This window comes from Bubalus kerabau, chromosome 13 (assembly GCF_029407905.1).
Source record: "Bubalus kerabau isolate K-KA32 ecotype Philippines breed swamp buffalo chromosome 13, PCC_UOA_SB_1v2, whole genome shotgun sequence".
NCBI classification, from domain to species: Eukaryota; Metazoa; Chordata; class Mammalia; order Artiodactyla; family Bovidae; genus Bubalus; species Bubalus kerabau.
In genome coordinates, this window is record NC_073636.1 from 79,422,969 (window position 1) to 79,444,035 (window position 21,067).

General features: G+C 53.5%; 1 protein-coding gene across 3 annotated transcripts in view; it reads right to left on the bottom strand.

The window, feature by feature from the left end:
• The window catches only part of RIPOR3 (RIPOR family member 3), a 74,976-nt gene extending 57,456 nt beyond the window's left edge, over nucleotides 1-17,520 (bottom strand). For 2 of the 3 annotated variants that reach the window (XM_055545300.1, XM_055545299.1), the window contains exon 1: nucleotides 16,907-17,520. The gene's annotated coding sequence lies outside the window, so the exon portion shown is untranslated. The remainder of the gene's footprint in view (nucleotides 1-16,906) is intronic. The other variant, XM_055545301.1, reaches the window with a different exon arrangement.
• Nucleotides 17,521-21,067: the final 3,547 nt, after the last annotated feature.

The window sequence follows — 21,067 nt, forward strand, 5'->3', positions numbered from 1 at the left end:
AATTGCACATCGTTTCGACCCCTGTTCTAACACCGACTGACGGATATGGGGTGCTTCCAAATCAGTACTGAGTTGGAGTCTGCAGCTCACTGCGAAAGGGAGCTGTGATCCATTAACATTCATGCCTGCCATGAATTGAAGGAGGGGAAAGAGGAGTATTTACGTGGCACATGCTTGCCATGCCAATCCAGCTGCTCTATAAGGTCCTCAGAGCTTGGAATGGCTCAGAGACTTAAGATCTCATTTGACCACACAGGAACTTAAGAAGATCTCTCTGTCGATGTGACTTTTCTTCCAACAGCACCAAAGGTTTCTCCCAACCAGTGACCTCGTCACCACTTTCCAGTACACACCACTGACACCCATTCAGACCATCACATTCTCACAGCTGCCATGATTGGTTCAGCCAAAGAAATCGCTCCTGCTCTAGGCCACTGAAAAGCAACCTTAAGATCTTCCACCCCTAACTGCTCCACTGGATCCAGCCACACCTGAAGCTGTACCTAATCCTAGACTTAAATGTGAGCCAATACATTCTCTTTTTATTTTTTAAAAAACATTCATCAACAGATTTATTTATTTTTAAATTTATTTATTTGTTTATTTAAGCTCTTAGTTTCAGCACGTGGGATCTAGTTCCCTGACCAGGGACTGAACCCAGGGCCTCTGCTTTGGGAGCACAGAATCTTAGCCACTGGACCACCAGAGAAATCCCCACTCTCTTTTCAGCTTGAGCCAGTATGACTTGGGGTTTCATCACATGTAACTCAGACTCCTAATGCAGAGGTTATTTTTCCCAGGAAGGCCCCAGAATGGGGACCAAAGCAGGTTTAGCGAATATGTCTAGGGGGTTGTTTTTGTTTTTACTCTTTGATCCAGCCAAGACAAAAGGCAATCAGACAGGGGACACCACCTTCTTCAGCTGTTGGTGCCTGGAAGGTGCCTCCCGAGGGGTCTCAGTGATGGGGGGGTGGGGGGGGGCCCCTCTGCTTTGGATGGGTAGAGTCAGAAAGGAGGCAAATTGTCTGGCATATCCTTTTATTCCCCCACCCTGAACAGTTTCCAGGACGGCTATCTCCTTAGCTTCCTGGGGCACTGAGTCTAGCTTGGTTGAATTTTGTTTCAAAACACGGGCATAAATCATGCATATCCTTGGGAGGGAACATTAACCATCAACCAGCAAAATCAGTGTCCCCCCACCCCCCACCCCGTCTCCTCCAGTGACATGGACCAGAACCTCCACCCCTTCCCCAAAGGACCCTTCCCCGCCTTGTCCTAGAACATTTCAGAACTGGGTTTCTGCTCAAAGTTCCTGACATCTGCTCCCACAGCTTGGCTCCTTCACAGTGAGGGGAAGGCATGGCCACAACACAGCTCACAGCTCTGGGCATTTCTGGAGTCTGGCACTTGAAGTTTTTTTTCCCCCTGGGCAAATTCTTCTCTCCTCCACTCTGTCCCCCATCCAGGGACCTGAATGGCCCCACAGGCATGGGAGGACAGTGAAGGGTGTGGAGTCAGACAGCCCTGGGGGACAAATCCCAGCCTGCCACGTTCTCGCAGCATCATCAAGGCGAGTTGCTCAAGCTGGCTGAGCCTCAGTTTTCCTTCACGTAAAATGGGGACGATGACACTACTCTCTGTCAATGAGAATTCGTGGCTATAACGCTTGCCCAGTGGTTGGCACAGGGGCCTTCTCATTGAGATCGGCCTAGGTGGGGGCAGGGAGGACAGAGGATGGAGGCAACTGAGAGAGGGGAGGGTCTGGAATGCCCACGGGACTCCTGTATCCTTCTGCCCTGGGCGGTCCCGACCTGCTCTCCCTGGTCACCCTGGTTTCAGCATCCCAGGCCACTCCCAGGAAAGCTGCTCCACCTTTTCGGGCTGACGGGCTGACCTCCTTGTTCCCAGGTGGGGAGACTAAAGCTGGGCCTCTGCTGGGTCCCAGAACTGAAGCTGGATGGCGGCTCTGACCGCCGGGTCTCTGGAGCTTTGCCCCCGCAGCCTAAATGGGCTCAGACGATTGCAGCACAGCCGCGTTGCTCTGTGTGTTTCTCCTTCAGCACATTTGTCACGACTGTGACTGATGAAGTGTACGGCCACTTCTGTAACAGGTTGGAAAAATATTGTGCACTTTCCTCTCTGCTTTGTGGGGAACCGCCCTCCCCTCCTGAACTCAATCCTCGACTTGCCCGGGTAGAGGGAGATTCCTACAAAGGCAGAAAGAGCAGGACCATGGCCAGGCTCAGTTCCCGACAATCCAAATAGATTCTGCCACAAGACAGGAGACTTAAAAGCCTCTTAAAAGCCTCCACTGTGAGAAAACATTCTTTGAAAGGCCCTTAGCTCTCCATGAACACAGCAATTCCCAAATTACCAAGAAAGTAAGAAGGCCTCCCTTCAGCCATGACCCCGGGCTGGCCAACTACCCCCAAAGGAACATATGCAGAGGAAGTGAGGACCCCGCTGCCCGCCTCTGCCTCAGCCCAGAGAGGACACAGATGGAGAATGCCAGTGGTGAAGAGCGTGGACTCTGGGGCACCTGGGCCCACATCCCAGCTCCACCACTTACTGGCTCTGTGACCACAAGCAAGCCATTTCCCTCCTCTGTGCCTCAGTCTCCCCATCTGTAAAATGGGACTAACAGTACTTCTTCACAGAGTTGCTGTATTAAGTGAGCTCATGCGTGAAGTGCTGAGAAGAGACCCCAGTGTATAACAGGCACCCTGTGTGTCAGCTACTTCTATTTATTGGTGTTTTCATACAGGCGGGGTCAGCTCCAAAGGCAACTTCATCTTCCGGAGGCTCAAGGAATTAGCTGCCTTGAAACCACTGCCCACCACTTAGGGTTGGGGAACCCAGACATGCAGCAGGTTGAAGAGAAAGAAGCCCCACGGTCCACTCTCCCCGGCTACACGGGGTCCCCCCATGACCAAGATGGGGCTCAACACATCCCTTCTGGGGTTGGGGGGGGGGGACATGTTTTCGGGGCAGGGGCCAAGTGACCGCAGCAGAGGCTGGCAGTGGACAGCTGAGGCAGGGGGCCAAATGCAGGGGTGATGGAGGGGGGTGTGAGCCAAGGTAGAGACAAGCCAGCCAGGCAGGGCTCTGGGCCCAGAGCGTGAGTTCTTCCAGCCGCCAGCTGCAGCCACAAGTGCCAGAGAGGCAAGCGGTGATCCAGGCATCAGACGTGGCTGCAGACCCGCCTCCTCCCCTCGGCAGGGAGCCTGGCCCGCGGCATCCCTGCCCAGTGCACAGACTCAGACGCGCTTAGAGAGAGGCTCAGGGGGAGCGGGAGCCTTACCTCCAGGCCTCCGTCAGATTATGCTTGCCAGCTTAGACTAAACTGAGCGCTTTCCCATGTTGCCCTATGACCGGGGCTTCTGAGAAATCTCAGATCAGTCACAGGACATGTTTCTCGCCACACACACGTGACAGTGTGAGGAGATGTGCAGCTAGCTACCCAAGGTCAGTCCCTGGGATGGACCTTCCCGTGGGTGTGAACCACAGCTGTGCAGGGCCTGAAACATAGTGGGTGCTCAGTAAATGCTCCCTGAGTACGTGAACGGGCGGCCCAACTCTGACCTGGCGGGTAGCAGACAGGTGGCCAGTCTCTAGGACTGGGGAGGAAAGAACTCTTTGCTCAGCTTTCTTTGGCAGGGCAGGGGGTTGGGGGAGCAGGCTTTGGAGTCAGACCCAACTGGGTTAACATTCTGAGGCTGGGCAGCTTCCAAAGTGGCCCGCAACCACCCACCCCTGCTGGCGCCCACCCTCTGCTCTTAAGTATGAGTTGGCCCAGTGACTTGCTTCTAATGAATGGAATATGGCAAAAGTGAAGGGGATGGATGTCATCTCCAAGATTAGGTTATAAAAGACAGTGACTCAAGTACACACACACACACACACACACACACACACACATGCCCCTTCCTGGCTTGCCCACTTTGACAGAGCAAGCTGCTGTGCTGGAGAGGGCCACGGGGCCAGGAAACCGAGGGCTTCCCACCAACAGCTGTGGAGGAACTGCACCCTGCCGGCACTGCCACGAGAATATGGGAAAGGATCCTCCCCCGTCAGACCCTGAAGTGACTGGAGCCTCTCACCCCTTGACTGTCGCCTGTGAGAGACCCTGAAGCAGAGGACCTAGCTGAGCCAGGCCTGGACCTCCAATCCGCAGAAGCAATGAGATTATAAACACGCAGCGTTCTAAGCCGCTAAACTTTGGAGTCGTGTGTCACGGAGCTACACACAACTAATACAGCCCCTCCTTAGCTCTGTGCCCAAGAACTAGTTACTTAAGCTCTATGTGTATTCCCCCATCTAAAAATGTGCGTAAAATAATAGCACCTCCCTGCCTTATGGGTTCGTTGTGAAGACTAAGAAAATGAATGAATGGGACCTCTGGCTGGAGCAGTGAAATGAAGAATCAGGAATTAGAATCAGGAAATAAAGCCCTTCGGAATGGAGCTGTGGGACTTCCCTGGTGGTACAGTGGATGAGAATCTACAGGGGACAAGGGTTGGACCCCTGGTCCGGGAAGATTCCTCATGGCATAGAGCAGCTAAGCCCATGAGCCACGACTACTGAGCCGTGTGCGCTAGGGCCCACGCGCGGCCACAACCAGGGCCCACGCGCGGCCACAGCTAGAGCCCGCGTGCCCAAAGCCTGTGCCCCGCGACGGGAGAAACCACCAAACCACCACAGCAGGAAGCCCAAGCATTGCAACAGGGAGTATCTCCCACCTGCCACAACTAGGGAAAGCCCGTGCACAGCGATCAAGACCCAGGGCAACCCAAAAATGAAGTTAAATACATATGTAAATAAGAATGGAGCCAGGAAGGTCCCTCACTGAGCAGCTGTGACAAGGTCAGGGTCCAGCGGCCCTCCAGGGATGGTCCCCCGCCCTGGAGAAGCCTCCCCTCCATCCTCACTTTGCTGGCCTCCTGGGCTCCAAAGGACTATGCTCAGAGCTGCCTGCAGCCGGGGCACCCAGCATCCTGTGCCTCCCCCCCCGGCTACCCCCATGGTGGGTTCTACAGTCCCGTCTTCACAGACTTTGGGGCTCCTGTTGCCCAAAAGCTGGCCAGGCTTGGAGCCATGGAGATAAACAAGCCAAGAGCCACACATCTGAGAGCTCCAGAAACTGGCCTTCATGGGAGAGTTGTAGCCAGCTGGCACGGCCTAGCCATGACCCCCAGGCAGTCAGACCTGGAGGTGATGGGGACGTCAGGGAAGGGTCAGGCCTCAGCCTTCACGTGCTGACAGATACCTGACTCCAGGTCTGGAGAACAGACTTGTAGCCCAGATGCAGCTCACAGGACCTGGGCGCCTTGATGGCTCTGATGTCAGGTGCTCCCCACCCCAGGTCTGTGTGATCCCCACCCCTGAGCTGGACCTGCCATGCAGCCCACCCCCCACCCCAGGCTGGCTGCCCATAAAGACATGGGTCCCTCCCCGCCTCTCCTCCGGGGTTGGAGCCACCTGAGAAGGACCGCAGGGACCACGTGGTCACCATCTGCCCTTCCACCGGCCCTAAGCTGGGAATGTGAATCAGACCCTTGACGTCCACAGGCCTGGCTTCTTGGATGCTGAGCACACGGACCACCCAGGCCGGGTGAGACCACCTCGACACTCGTCTCCCAGTTACCCTGAGGGAGGAAGCTCCTGCCCGGCTTTGGTGGGCGGGTTAGGAGTCTGGCCCTGGAGCCACAGCGAGAAGTCCGCTGTCTCGGCTCCTCTCCATCTGCAGGCAGCCCCGCGCTGGACCCGGGTCCTGAGGACACTGGCTGGGGTTAGTGAGAACTCGACCATGCTGTTAGCTCAGGGCTTCCCGCAAGCCCCCAGGGGAGGCTCTGCGATAATCCCTGTCCAACAGAGGGGCTGACCAGGGTGTTCGGAAGGAGACAGGACCTGGACGCAGACAGCCTACTGAGCTCTCGGTCCTGTGGCCCCCACCAAGTGCTGCAGGCCGGCTGGGACCTCTGGGGACCCCGATCTTCCAGGGATGTCCAATCCATTCACTTTCTCTGGGCTGACAGAGCCAATATTTCCTGGCCCCAAAGCCCCAGTTGTTGGAAATGACAATTTTTCTTTCCCGACTCCTAATTGCCCACACCTCCCATCAGCCAAAGCATGTTCTTTCCTCGGCAAGCATGATGAAAGCTGACCTGCCAGGCACCATCTGGCTGGCGCTCATTTGTCTCCATCAGGCCCATCCCGGCCCCCAGGCCCCACTCTCCCCTCTCTGCTGACATCAAAAAACCAGCCCCACTTTTGCTGCCAGGCCATGGCCGGGCCCGGCCTGAGAAGTCAGGGCTGTGGGTCCGACAGAGTGAATGGACTCTGCGCGAGCATTTAATAGCACAGTCTCGATGATGAGTAAATCCCACCTTAAAGGACCCCTTTGCAATTTGTAGCCCCCAGTCAAGACTCCGAAAACGTTCCCAGATGTGAGGGATGACGTGAGTGCCTCTGGCATGCTCTCACACGCATGGGGGCCACGCCAGCTTCCTGCCCACAGGAGACCCGGGCACCAGCGACCCGTGGCAGAGCACAACTTCATGTTTCCCGAATAAAGAATCCTACCCCCTGCCCTTTTATAGCCTCTCTGGGGGAGATGTTTCTGGAGAGACGTGTGGGCCAGGAGCGAGCCTGTCTCAGATGGCGGGATCCTGGGAGGAAAAGTACGGTGACCCCAAGCTCTTGGGGTGGGATCTGAGCTGCTCGAAACCTTGTCAGCTTTGCAGTTAGAGAAAAAAGGGTCCGAAAGTCAGGTTTGTTGTTTACCAGCTGTGTGAGCTGGGGCAAGTCAGTCCACCCCTCTGAGTCTCATAGATAACCATGAAACCACTTTGCACAGCTTCGGAGGGGGCCAGAGGAATAAAGAGAGAAGGAATGCAAGAAGCTCGGGGGGAAGGGATAGTTAGGGAGTTTGGGATGGACATGGACACACTGCTGTATTTAAAATGGATAACCAGCAAGGACCTACGTATAGCACAGGGAACTCTGCTCAGTGTGACGTGGCAGCATGGATGGAAGCGGGGTTTGGGGGAAGAATGGACACATGTACACGTATAACTGAGGCCCTTTCCTGTCCACCTGGAACTATCGCAGCATTGTTAATCTTCACGCGTGCTAAGTCACTTCAGTTGTGTCCAACTGTGCAATCCTACGGGCTGTAACCCACAAGGCTCCTCTGTCCATGGGATTCTCCAGGAAAGAATACTGGAGTGGGTTGCCATGTCCTTCTCCAGGGGAATCTTCCCAACCCAGGGATCAAACCTGTGTTTCTTATGTCTCCTGCACTGGCAGGTGGATTCTTTACCAAGGGTGCCACCTGGGAAGCCCTAATTGGCTATACTCCATTACAAAATAAAAAGCTTTATTAAAAATGAAAAAAAAAGAAAGGCGCTCAGAGAAGCACCGACACTTGTGTGTGCTGCTTCGGTGGGCGGTGGCGGAGGTGATAACCATGGTGGCTGTCAGCTGCTGTCGCGAGTTGGACAGTGTCCCCCCAAAAGTCGTGTCTACACAGAGACACAGGACACAACCTTATTTAGAAATGGTGTATCACAGATGTAATTAGTTCCACTGAGGTCACACTGGATTAGGGGGGCCCCGAATCCCGTGGCTGGTGTCCTCATGAGAGGAGAGGGCACACGGATGCAGGCCAGGGGAGGGCAGTGACCCCCTGCTCCTTCCTGGGCTCTCTCATTCAAGGCAGGTCCCACAGCAGGCCAGGTGGGACTGGGGCCTCCAGCATCCACAGTTCAGGGGCCTCCTGCCCTTCAGATACCCTGGAACAGCTCCTGAGGTTTTCAGCACATTCGCCCTCTCTGGATCTTCTGCAGTCGGGTGCAGGGGAGAAGGGAAAAACCCAGACAAAACCACGCTTCTGACCGACCCAGTCCAACAACAAACATCCCTCACCCCGGGTCAGCAGTGTTTGTCCACCAGGAAACCAGAACGGTTCATCTGAGTTTCTTCACCCCGTGTCCCCAGATGCAAAAATGACAGATATGTGCAAGGGCCATGCTCAACGAGGGACTCTGTATCTCGCCCCCGCGGTCCATTTCCTGTGCAAGGCGGGGTGAGGACCACTGCTCTGAGGGTCAGGAAAAGTGGGTCGGCCCCTGCTACGCTGTGAGCTGGCTGTGGAACACGGCGAGAGGCTCTCCCGTCTTGAGCCCCTTTTCCTCATCTGTAAAATGGGGCTGCTGACGCCGGCTCCAGCATCCCACAGAGCTAGGTGCCGGCAGATGGCATGAACCACAGGTCAGGTCGTCTTCTCTCTAAGGGCATCAACCACAGGAGAAACGGAGCCTTCCATCAATGCCTCCCGCAGACCCTACCTTATAACCAGCGCACTTGGCCCTGACAGTCAGTGCGTTTGATTCACAAAGTACCCAGGGCATGTACAACGCTGTGCCAGGTTCTGGGAGGATGTTTTACAATTAGTAACACAACATGCATGATACCAGTAATAGCCAGCGTTTATTGAGCATCTGCCAGGTCCAAAGCATTATTTGCTCTGGCCTCACTGAATTCCCCAAACAAACCCGTTACATAGGTATCATCGGGACCCCCATTTTCGAGAGAAAACTCAGTCCAGAAAGAGAACGACTAGCCCAAGGCCACACCGTTAGGTTGGGCTCCGTTTATTCGATTCCAGACCGGACACCACTGCCTGTAAGTGCCCACAGCCCAGCGGGCAGGCAGCTGGACCTGTGCCCACAGCCCAGCAGGCAGGCAGCTGGACCCTCCCACAGGCGACATTCCTAGTCCAAGCTTGTTTCTCAGGACCAACGCAGGGTCAAACATTCCACCAATGTTATGTTGCTGAGACCTCCCAAGACCTTTCTGAGGAGTTGCTATCATTATTGTTATTATCTGGTTCACACAGAAGAGGACATGGAGGCCCCAGGGGTTACGTGGGTGGAGGACTAAGAAGTCAGGCCTTCCTGACTCCTCATCTTAAGGCCTTGCCCTCCTCAAAAGGGAGCAGGACACCACGGTACTAAATCCATGCAGAGACAGTCACGAGTGTCAGAACATAGATCCCAGGAGGCTTCCTGGAGGAAGAGGATCGCAAAAGATGGGCAGAGCTGCATGGCACAGCTTTATTCTCTCCAGGCCACCTTGGACATTGGCCAGGATCACGGGGGCTGGATGGCTCAGAAGGGCCCAACCCTGCCCTGTCCCACAGGCCTGTCTGCATGCCAGGCCGGGGCTGGCCCTTCGTCCACATACCTCTCCTCGTTCTACAGGCCCTGGGAAGGAAAGTGCGGAGACAAGGTTATCATGGGGTTCACATATCTTAGGGGAGCGGTGGATTCAATACAGGTGATTCGATGCCGCATGATTTGAAATCACAAAAGACTGGAACCGATCACAGGTCTATCAACAGGGGGCTGGGTTAAGATACCGTGGCACAACCACAAACGCCTCGAGTGTCAGCGGAGTAGGAACGGGAGGGTCCTGAGTCAGTAATAAAAACTGACGTTTAGGGACTTCCCTGGCGGTCCAGTGGTTAAGCATCCACCTGCCAATACAGGGGCCACTGGATTGATCCCCGGTCCAGGAACTAAGATCCCACGTGCCTCGAGGCAGCCGAACCTGTGCACGGCACCCACGAAGCCCTCGCTCCCTAGAGCTCAAGCTCCGCAAATAGAGAAGCCACCACAACAAGAAGTCCACACACTGCAACTAGAGAGCAACTCGAGAAAGCCCGTGTGCAGCAACAAAGAGCTCCTGCGCCGCAGCAAAGACCCAGTGTGGCCACAGGTAAATAAATTTTAAACTTGAAAGCTGACGTTTAGGAAGGACTTTACGTGCAGTCAGGGGCTCCTCCAAGTGGATCCACTTGTGTGGTCCTGACAGCAATCTCAGGAGGAAGGACCACGACCATCACTTTAAAAATGAGGAAACTGAGGCCATAGGACCTCAAGTCCACGGCTCGTGGCTACAGCAGAGCTGGGCTCTGGTGTGGGCAGGGGGCGTCGGAGGCCCTCAGGGGACCAGCCTACCGCATGGCCTCCCAGCTGCTCCATCTTGCCAAGAGCCCCTGCAGCTCTTGGGAGCCGGGAAGGAAGATAGACAGACAAACTCCCTTCAGCAGCCCCCGCCCTGCACTGGCCTGGGGCCCAGGTGCAAGGAGAAGAGGCTTGACTGAAGCATCTTCATCTCAACCGGCTTCTGATAACTCGGCCTCTGGGGTAGCTAACTTCCGCTCCAGCCAGTTACGGCCAGTGGGGCCCACTGATGGTTTTTATAGCCTTTCCTGGAGTCAGCATGACAAGGAAAACTAAGTGAGCTACAGGACCCCTTTCAACACTAGCAGCCGGGTATCACGGTTGGGGGGTGCAAGAAGGAAAGAAAAGTCACTTTTCCCCCCCCACCTTGAGCTCATCCGCAGAACACGAGCCTGGGCGGCCAACATGCTGGTGTTGAGAAAAGCTGTTCTCAAGCGGAACTGATTGGCAACAGAAGTGGAATTTTCCCCCCAAGAAAAGTATAAACACGCTTTCTCCCTGGGAATTACCCTTCGGAATAGGTATTCCAGACGTGTGTGTGCAACGGCCTGAGCACAGCATCAGCCTCACGTGGATGAGGCCAGAGACCAGTGCTGGTCACCACTCGTCCCGGACAGTCTCTCTGGCCATAAGATGGTCACCAAGGTCAATGGCCAAACCAGCCGAGCCTGGAGTGGACATCTGCCCTCGTGTGGCCCAGCCCCTGCTTGCTCCCCCCAAGAGTTGCCGCTGGCTTTGGGGCAGCTCAGGGCTTCCCTGGTGGCTCAGCTGGTAAAGAATCTGCCTGCAATGCGGGAGACCTGGGTTCGATCCCTGGGTTGGGAAGATCCCCTGGAGAAGGGAAAGGCTACCCACTCCAGTATTCTGGCCTGGAGAATTCCATGGACTGTATAGTCCATGGGGTCGCAAAGAGCAGGACACGACTGAGCGACTTTCATTTTGGGGGCCACCTCATGTCCGGATTCGCCGACACTGGTTTGGGTGGAATTGATTCCCATTCAGCTCCAAGGATGAGCCTTGTCGGTTCCTTATGCCAATGAGACAACTCCAGGGATACTTCAGGAATGAGCACACAACCCAACAGGAAACACCACAGCAGGAGAAGAACCATGGAACGCTTCACACGGCTTCTGGAAGAGAGCGCTCTTGCATTCTAGAGGTGCAGAGAGGTGGAGTAATTTGCCCAGAGTCACACAGCACATTGACAGGGGATCCAGGATTTGAACTCAAATCTGGAGGACTGAGGCCTTCCCTGGGGGCTCAGTGGTAAAGACTCTGCTGGTCAACGCAGAAGCAAGCGAATATTTCCATAAGACTTAACTGAGTGCGTGCTATGGGATAGATACAGCACTGAAGAAAACAGGAAAAAAACAGAGAGAATCCTGCCCTCAGGAAACTCTCATTTTATTTTAAAAAATAATCGTGTCTGTTTGGCGGTGCTGGGTCTTCGTTGCTGCGCTCCAGCTTTCTCCAGTTGCAGCGAGCAGGGGTTACCCTCTAGATGCGGCGTGCGGCCTTCTCGTTGCCGCGGCTTCTCTTGTTGCCGAGCTTTGGTAGTCGAGGCTGCCCGGCTCGAGAGCACAGGCTCAGGAGTCATGGTGCACGGGCTTAGTTGCTCCGCGGCACATGGGATCTTCCCGGATCAGGGAGCAAACCCGTGTCTCCTGCACTGGCAGGTGGATTCTTTACCACGGAGCCACCAGGGAAGCCCCTCAAGCAGAAGATACTTTGAAAAAGAAAAATAACGTATCATGTGTTAGATGATGGCAAGAGGTACGGAGGGAGCCATGTGGCGATCTGGAGAATGAGTGTCCCAGGCAGAGGGGGCGGCAAGGGCAAAGGGCGAAGGTCCTGAGGCCGCACTGTGCTCAGGACTGTACTCAGCAGCGAGTTCAGTGACGGGGCGGGCAGGGGAGATGAGGTCCAGGTTCTGTGGGGCCTGGCGGCTGTGGTTAGGACTGCCAGGCTGGCGGGGAGGAGGTGCCCTGAGCAGAGGAGGGGCGGGATCCGGTCTCCTTTGAACAAGACCCCCCTGGCTGCAGGTGCACAACAGACCGTCAGAGAGGCAGGCAGAGCGGCAGAGACATCAGGGAGGAGGCGACCACAGCAGAGCGGAAAGAGACTGCAGCCGCGGGGGCAGAGGGGAACGGTCAACTTCCAGAGACAGGCGGACAGTGGAGCCAACAGAGTGTCCTTTAACTGAGAATTGGAAGCCCCTGGGCTCTATTTGTGTGTTCGGCGGTCAAGAAAGTTCCAGACTTGGGACTTCCCTGGTGGTCCAGTGCTTAAGAATCCGCCTTGCAGGGCAGGGGACACAGGTTCAGTCCCTGGTTGGGGAACTAAGATCCCACATGCAGCACCCACGAGCCACAACAAAAGCAGCTAAGACCCAACGCAGCCAAATTAACTAGTTTAAAAAAGAGTTCTGCATGCCCTGGCAAAGACTGAAGATCCTGCAAGCTGTAGGCTGCAGCTGAGACCCAGCACAACCAGATAAATAATAAAAATATATTTAAAAATTTTTAAATAGAAAATCTGAGACCTGATGTGAAAACAGAGATATGGTTGTCACCATAGCTCCCCTCTCACAGTCCTCCTGGAGGCAGGCATGGAAAGCTTTAGGTCTTCCTGTGCTAACAGGGAAAAACACCCAAGGTGTATCATCAAGTGAAAAAAGAAAAATGCAGAATAAAATGTAAGAATGATCTCATTTTTGAAAATTAAAATTACATATGCGAGTGAATATAGGCTTCCCAGGAGGTGCAGGTAAAGAATGCACCTGCAATGCAGGGAACCTGGGTTCAATCCCTGGGTCAGGAAGGTCCCTGGGAGGAGGAAATGGCAAACCCACTCCAGTATTCCTGCCTGGAGAATCCCCATGGACAGAGGAGCCTGGGGGCTACAATCCATGGGGGTCACAAAGAGTCGGACACGACTGAGCAACTAACATACACACTCACACGCATGTGAGTGAATGAACGGTCTGGAAAAGGTTGCCTGGAGTGGGACCCACTGAGATTTAAACTCAGGATTGCTGTTACTACATGCAAAATTAAAATTAAAAAAAAAAAAAAAACTGGTTTTAGCTCTTTTTAAAATTGCTGTGGGCAGGGCTCACTTCCTGCCATCTGAGCCTCGCTTCTCTGAGGCGGCCAGTGTCCCCACCTGGGCCTCCTCCTTGGCCGGGACCCTAAGAAGGCGGAGCAGGGGAATGAGAAATATTTTCCTCTCGTGCTTGCTGGCCTGGGAGACTGGAAAGAGCCCACCTGGCTCCGAGGCTTTCTAAAAATAGAAGGTGGTCTGAACTTCCCTACAGGTTTGGCTTAGCTGTTCCTCCTCCGCGATCCAAGACGCCGTTTTGATTACAGAATCATGTATTGTGCATTAACAACAAGGATGGAAGGAGCGAGACCTGAAATGGGGTGGGATTTCCACGGAGCTGCCCCCGAGGTGACCTGGAAACACCCAGCAGACATGGGAGGGCATGAATGAGGGAACCAAGGGACGAGGGGAGCGGGGCCTTCCTGCTGCCCGAGCTGGGCCCCTGGAGGCAGCTGGTGCCAACGACACCCTCTGCCCCTCCCAGTCTCTGCATCCATTCCAGCGCTTAGGGCAGGAGAGAGGAGTTTGGCTGTTGGTCTGCTTGAGGCCAGAGGAAGAAGCTGAGGAATTGTATCCAAGGCCCGCTGCCTGGAGTTTGAATCCCTCTGGGTGAGAGCTGAGCACAGTCTCTCGGGCGGTCCATAAGATTTCTAAGACTCTGGGCACAAGCTGTGGCGAGCGGTGTGTGGGTAAAGGCTTTAACAACCAGTTTTCCAGGGGAACGTGTATGTGTGTAAGCACATGCACACGTGTGTAAATCTATGCATTTACACACACTCTCGAACACATATATACTCAGGTTTGCTATAGATTGTATTGACACAAAGGCTATGTAACACACAACTTACAGATAAACATAAAATGTACGATGACCCCCTTTCCGTAAATTTCATATACTCCAGTGATTCACACAGGACGTTGTTATCGATTTTTGCCCCTCAACTCTTGTATCTATTGTCAACCTATGGTTATAATTGATGAGCGACTGTAGTTCCTTCCAGAACACAGGCTGATATCTGCTTTCACACTAAGGAGTGAGAAAAAAGGATACAGCAGAGAGCAGGTCGGCGCTTTCCTGGCTTGTCCACAAAGTGAGCAACTTCCTCGGTTTTTGGTGCTATTCCCACTGTACCAAGCAGAGAGATAACACACGTCTGTGTTCAATCTGCATCAACCTTTTCTCCCTTCCTTTGTCTAGGTCATTTTGTCTGTTGAGCTAGATAATCAACAAAACAATAAATCAAGCCCTGAGTTGCACTGTTTGCGATTTCTCTTAGTGTCATTCCTCCCACCCATGGCCAACTTCAGGCTACCAACCTGAAGTCACAAAAAAAATGGAATCGGGAAGAGATCTGCAATAGTGCACTGGATATTTCCACCAGACAGACCCACAGGATGTAAATATCCCCAGGAACACCAGTATCAGTAACTAGGTAGCTTTTTTAAAAATGGAAAGTGATGAGTTTTGAGTACCTACGACCTTTGTTTTTAATATCATTTATTTAATTATAAATCTACATAGTTTAATTTTTAATAATGGCTCTGTTTACCAATGAATTCACCAAGTTCCTAAAAATCTGACAACTGGTTTTCACGAGTCGGTCCAAGCTGGCTCCAGCGCACCACGTGCAAGGGCCACACAGCTGAGAACGTCCCAGGTGGGGCAGGAACCCACAGCAGGTCAGGCACTAAGCGATGGAGTTTGGCCCCACCAGATGGGTGTTGGCAACAGAGTTGCCCAGGTGGTGTTACTGGTAAAGACTCTGCCTACAGGAGATACAAGAGTTGAAGGTTCAATCTCTGGGTCTGAAAGATTCCCAGACTCCTGGGAATAGCGGGAAATGGCAACCCACTGGTATTCCTGCCTCAAGAATCCCATGGACAGAGGAGCCTGGCGGGCTACACTCCATGGGGTTGCAAAAAGTCAGACACGATTGAGCAACTGAACGCACACCTTTCTGAAGCCTGTGGATACCCAGGGCTGTTCTCACTGACAGCAGTCACTGGGCGCTGCAGGCCAGCAGTCACTTCTTCAAGCTCGACCGAATTCCAGCCTCCTCCAGCACATTCCCAGATGCACTGGGGGACTCACGGGGAGGTTTTCCTCCTCTTTAAGCTTGTGTCTCACCCGCATTTAGAACTTGAGTGCTCTGACTCTCTCTAGCCAGAGTCACAGCATTTTAGAGTTGCAAAGAGATTGTAAAGATTTCCTAAAATAATCCTTTTGTTTTACAGATGGAAGAAAGCGAGTCACTAGCTCAAAGTTGCAAAGGAAAAAAAAAAAAAGAAGAAATCAAGGGCAGAACTGCGTAGGGTGACCAACCATCTGGGTTTGCCCAGGACTGAGGGGAATCTCCTGGGACAAGCTGGTCACTCTTGAGCAAGGACCGCCAGTCGGGTCTCCAGTCAAGCCCAGGGCAGAGGGCTTGGGCCAGACCCAGAAAGAAAGGAGTGAGTACACAGCTGCCATGGGGTGGAATTTTCCCAGAAAAGAAGAAAGAGGAGGCCACATCTGGGTGCTGGGACTTCCAGCTCTGCCCAGATGCCGGACACCCAAGGGACTTCCCACCTGCCACGGCCTGGCCGTGGATTTCCCAGCCCTCGTTGATGTAACGTGCTTCCTCCTTGTAGGTGCCAGAGAGACACTCGCTGGCTTTATCTGCAGCTTATCTCTTGGCTGCTGCTATCAACAGCTGCAGGGATGCATATGCAAATAGCCTCTGATGATGTGAATACGTGATTCCCCCAAGGGAGGCATGTGGAAAGCACTGTATGTGTTTCACAATTCTGTTTGGGCCAGAGGAGCAGTGGGAGCCCAGAATGATTCAAAACAGATTTTTGAAAAGGCAAAATAAAATTGGAACACAACCTCATACAGACGTGTGCCACCCTCCCCACCCCCAGCTCTCTCCACCCCTGCCTGACATTAACCCTCTTCTCTCACTGCCCTGGGAGCCTCCTGTAACAGGGCAGCAAATACCTCAAGGGGCATCAGGCCCTCTGCATTCAAGCCAGGAGTCCCTGCCCATCCCCGGGCTGACAGACCCTCCCAAGAGTCAAAGGCTGCTCGGCCTATGGCTTTGCCTGTCCAGTCCCTCTGCCTGCCTCCTACACACAACACTTCCTCTCCTCCTTCACTTCTGCTTTCTGGGATCATCACAGACTCAGAGGACACAAGTCCCAACTACTCCTGGAGGTGCAGAGCTTAGCAAGAGGCAAGTTAGAAAGATCGAGATCTGATTCCCATCTCTGCTGCCAACCAGCTGCGTGACCTCGGGCAAGTCACTTCATTTCTCTGAGCCTCCCTTTGTCAGTGTAGGATGAGGATAATAGTAAAAAGAATCTCTATCCCGCCCGGGGGCTGGAGGGGATTGTCCAAGCTGAAGCTTCATCAATGGCTGGTGCAGCAGACCCACAAAACATATTAGTCATAGGGAATTCCCTGGCATCCAGTGGTTAGGACTCTGTACTTCCACTGAAAGGGCCCAGGGTTCAATCTCTGGACGGGGAACTAAGATCCTGCAAGCCTGCCGCACAGTCAAAAACAAGAAAAATAAAAAAATAGTAGTCATAGTAAGACCCCCTTAAAGACGACCTCCTTCAACCACCCATTTTAGGGATGGACAAAGGGAGGCCCGGAGTGGGGGAAAGAACTTGCCCAAGGCCACACAGCGAGGTCCTCCTACGATCCCATCTCAGCCTCAGGGTTCGCGGAGCTCCAGGTGGGATGTGCTGGACACGCCGCTCTCCCACCCCAGAGTCTGGTCCACACTCACCACCCGGCAGGTCCGAACATTCTCTGCCGGAGTCGCCCCGTCCCCCTGGAGGAAGCTCGACTTTCTTTATCGCTGAGACGAGCGAGCGGCGGCTCCCACCGGCGCGGGGCTCAGGAGACGAGGCTGTGCGCTCGGAACATGGCCTCGGAGGACCCCCCGGCCCGGCCTCCCTCGCGGGGCCGGCGCTCCCCGGGCTCGGATAGAGCGACCGGGCTCTTATCGGGCCCGGTCAGGGTGCAGGCGGCCTCGGAGCAGGGTTCCAGGAAGCCCGCCTGGGGCCCCCGGGCCGGCCCGGTCCCCCCCGGATGCCGCCTGCGGCTCTGGCCGCGGCCGATCGCCCGACGGTGTCACTCTGAGCTCCGCCGGGGAGAGTCCCATGCTGGCCCCCAGCAGGCGGGGCCCCCACCCCTCACGGCCCGGCCCTCACTCCCATCTTGGCAAGGGGGCCTGGAGAAGGCAGCTAATTTCAAGTCTGCACGGCGTTTGTGGTCGTGTCCTGAACTCTCCACGATTAATCACCGGAGCATCTGATTTCTGCTTGGCCTCGGAGGGGGATGTGGGGACGCCTGGAAGTTTCTGCTTACTCATTCGGCACCAGCTTCGGTGCTAATCGCAAACAGACCCGACGCAGGCTCCCCCTCTCGCTCTCTCCTCGTCCCCCTCACCTTGCCACTTTCGGTCCCCCCACCCAGTCTCTCTCCTTTCTCCCCTCTTTCCCGTCAGTCCCCCTCCCCCGCCTCTGTCCTGGATCCGACCCTGCGCACTCCCCATCCCCGGGTCCAGCTTCCCGCCTCAAGCCTCATCCCCCTTCACACCTCCCACTTCCCCTGGGGTGGGAATTAGCTTGGCCTTTTCCCTTCACGTCTTTGCACTTAGTGGTCAGCCTCTTTTACTTCCTCTTTTCCTTATTTACAACCTAATTATTTCAGGGTTTGGACCCCGCCCCACCCCTGTTACATGTATGTGGAATTCCTATGAAGTTGACAGTGTCTGCCAGTCAAGAGTGGGGTCCAGACACAATCCACGGCTGGTTTGGTCACCTGGATGCACCTCGGTTTGGGATCCTGCTCAGGGATGGACCTGGGAACAAAGCCCCCAGTGACGCCACTAGGGAGACTGCCCCCTCACACCCGTCCCCACCCCTGTGGTGCCTCCCAGCCTGTAACACCTAGAGATGAATTTCTCTCTGCACCCCTTGGCTCCCTGCCACCCTGCAGCCACTGCAGACAAGACACTGGGAATAAACAACCTCAAAGAAGAGACACTGACACCCCTCTCCACAGCGACACACACAGGTAGTCTGACAGGTAAGTTGGTGATAACTTGGAAAACCAGAAATAAGCATAGACTGCCAGCCAGAGCATCACTTAATGCGCATCCATAAAGAGGCGTGCACATTGACGTCTGCTTAAAAAGGAAAAAAAACGTTTATCATAAGAAACATCAGAAATATCCATCCAAAAAAAAAAGACTGATTAAATGGAATGTGCAAGAATCCAAGGCAGGGATTTAAAGGGTGAGCTGCGTCTGTATGTTACAATGGAGATGGGTCTTCAAGACGTATTAGTGAGTGAAAAGGGGATCAGCATGGTACAGTCAATAAATATAATCTTGGTTGTGCAACCCTCCGCCCTTACACACACATAAGATGAAATGCTATGGAAACACATATAAAGCCAGGAAAATAGTCTGGAAGAATGTACACTTCACTGAGTCACTACCTCTGGGAAAGGGGAGAGGCACATTTTAAGGGTGCTGCTCCTACGTGTAGTAGCTTCATTTCAAAAAGGGAGGTGGATTTATCAGTTATCTCCGTCCCAACCAGCTTCCTTCCCCAGCAACACGGCACCCCGTACTCGGAGAAAATTTCATCCATCCATGGGCCTCCTTGGACTAACTCAAAGAATTCTGCAATCTGTCAGCCAAGAACTAAATGTCAGCCGTGAGGAGTGAACCCAGAAATCCTGCAAACAGTCCGCTTTGATCACCTCTCCCAGGTGGCAGTAGTGGTAAAGCGTCCGCCTGCCAGCGCAGGGGATGTAAGAGATGCGGGTTCGATCCCTGGGTCAGGTAGACCCCCTGGAGGAGGGCATGGCAACCCACTCCAGTATGCTTGCCTGGAGAATCCCGTGGAGAGGAGCCTGGTGGGCCACAGTCCACATGGTCACAGAGTCAGACATGACTGAGGCAACTTAGCATACACTCATGCAGTCAGGTGTTGGGACCCAGAGCTGAAAGTGACTTTCCACCGAGTAAAATTCCTTAAGAGCCAGGGAGCTGTCCGAATTACTCCGGAGTGGGCTTTGGTCTCCCAGAAAGGAGGCCAGCAGATCTCTATCTGAAAGCAAAGTGCTGGATTGGAAAGTGATGACTTGGTTTCAGGAAACAATGTCACCTACTCTAAGTCATGAAACACGAAAACCAGTGTGAAGCCTTCTAAAGGAATGAGCGTGAATGAGTTCAGACGTTTCACCGAGACAAGGGCTGCTGAGAAGCCCAGTTTCGGTTCAGCCCTCCGGCTCATCGTCCACTCACACCAGCTGTCTCACACACGACGGGCAAGCAGGCCTGAGGCCACGCAAGGTGTTTCCTTCCCACAGGCTGTGACGCGATGGAATCCTCCAGAAAGCTCTCTATGCCCTCCTTGTCCAGGGCCTGCAGGCTTTGGGGATTCAGCTGGGGCATTACTATGAAGAAGACAGATGATGTCCCCACAGCCCTGGGCCAGTGGAGGCTCCAGCCCCTCCGCCTTGTCCTCCAGGGCAGAAAGGAGCCCCCAGGTTGGGAAGTCTGCAGCCTCAGACTTGGGGTTTCCAACCATGTGAGGGTTGGCAGTTCCCAAGGGGAGGCTCACACGGGGCAGTGACGGAGATGACTCCGGGCGGCACCCAGAGTGGGCATGGAGCAGTCCCACTGACTCTACAGTGCCAATGTCACTTTACTTCCGTGGCAATTCTCTTGGCATCCAGTGCCAATGTCATTTTACTTCCGTGGCAATTCTCTTGGCATCCAGTGCCAATGTCATTTTACTTCCGTGGCAATTCTCTTGGCATCCCGTTTGGCCTGGGAGAGTCTCAGCTTCATGCTAACCCATCTTTAACACCTCTGCCCTCTACTAACATCCCTTTTGGACCAAGAGAAAGCAGGCCTCAAGTTTAAGTCAGCCACGAGGCAACAGCGTCCAGGGCCTCGAGCTTAAGCAGCCATGAGCCAACAGCGTCCAGCTAGAATCCCATTTCCCAAGTGAGCATGGTTTTCCACTGTCTTTCATTTTCCTATTTTTAACTTTTTTAAGTTTAAAAGGGAGTCCATCAGATAAGGGAAAATCTAACAAAACCTTAATAAGACACAGATGTCAGTTAATGATGCTGCATCAACACTGGGTCGTTAGTTATGACAAATGAACCGTAGCAGTGTAAGACAACAACAAGGGGGACGATGAGAAATTGGGTGCAAACTATGTAAGAGTTCTCTGTACTATCCTCGCAACTTTTCTGAAAATTTCAAACTAGCCTACGATTGAGAGATGAGTGGTGATCATGTTGTAATGTGTAGAGATACCGAAGCATTGTGTCATATAACAGGAACTAACATAACATTGTAAGTCAATTACACTTCAAAAAACGGACAAAGTCATAGAAGAAAGGTCTGGTTTGTGGATACCGGAGGTGGGGGTTTGGAGGAGGGAGGAATTGGATGAAGGTGGTCAAGAGGTACAAGCTTCCAGTTGTAAGATAAATAAGGGGGCTCCCCTGGTGGCTCAGTGGTAAAGAATCCGTCCATCAAGGCAGAAGATACAGGTTCGATCTCTGATCCCGGAAGATCCCACATGCTGTGCAGCACGTGTCCTCCAGAGCACAGGCTCTGGAGCCCGGGAGACGCGACTATAGATGCCCACGAGCCCTAGAGCCAGTGCTCCTCAACTAGAGACCCTTAAAAAAAAAAAAGATAAATAAGTCCTAGGGATGTAACGTAGAACACAATTAATATAATCACTGCTACACGTTCCTGAGAAGGTTGTTAAGAGAGTGAATCCTAGGAGTTCTCATCACAAGCAAAAAAGTATTTTTTTTTATTTTTCTTTATTTTGTATTTATATGAGGTGATGAATTCTCACCTCATTGTTGCGTCATTATTTAATGATGTATGTAGGTCAAGCCT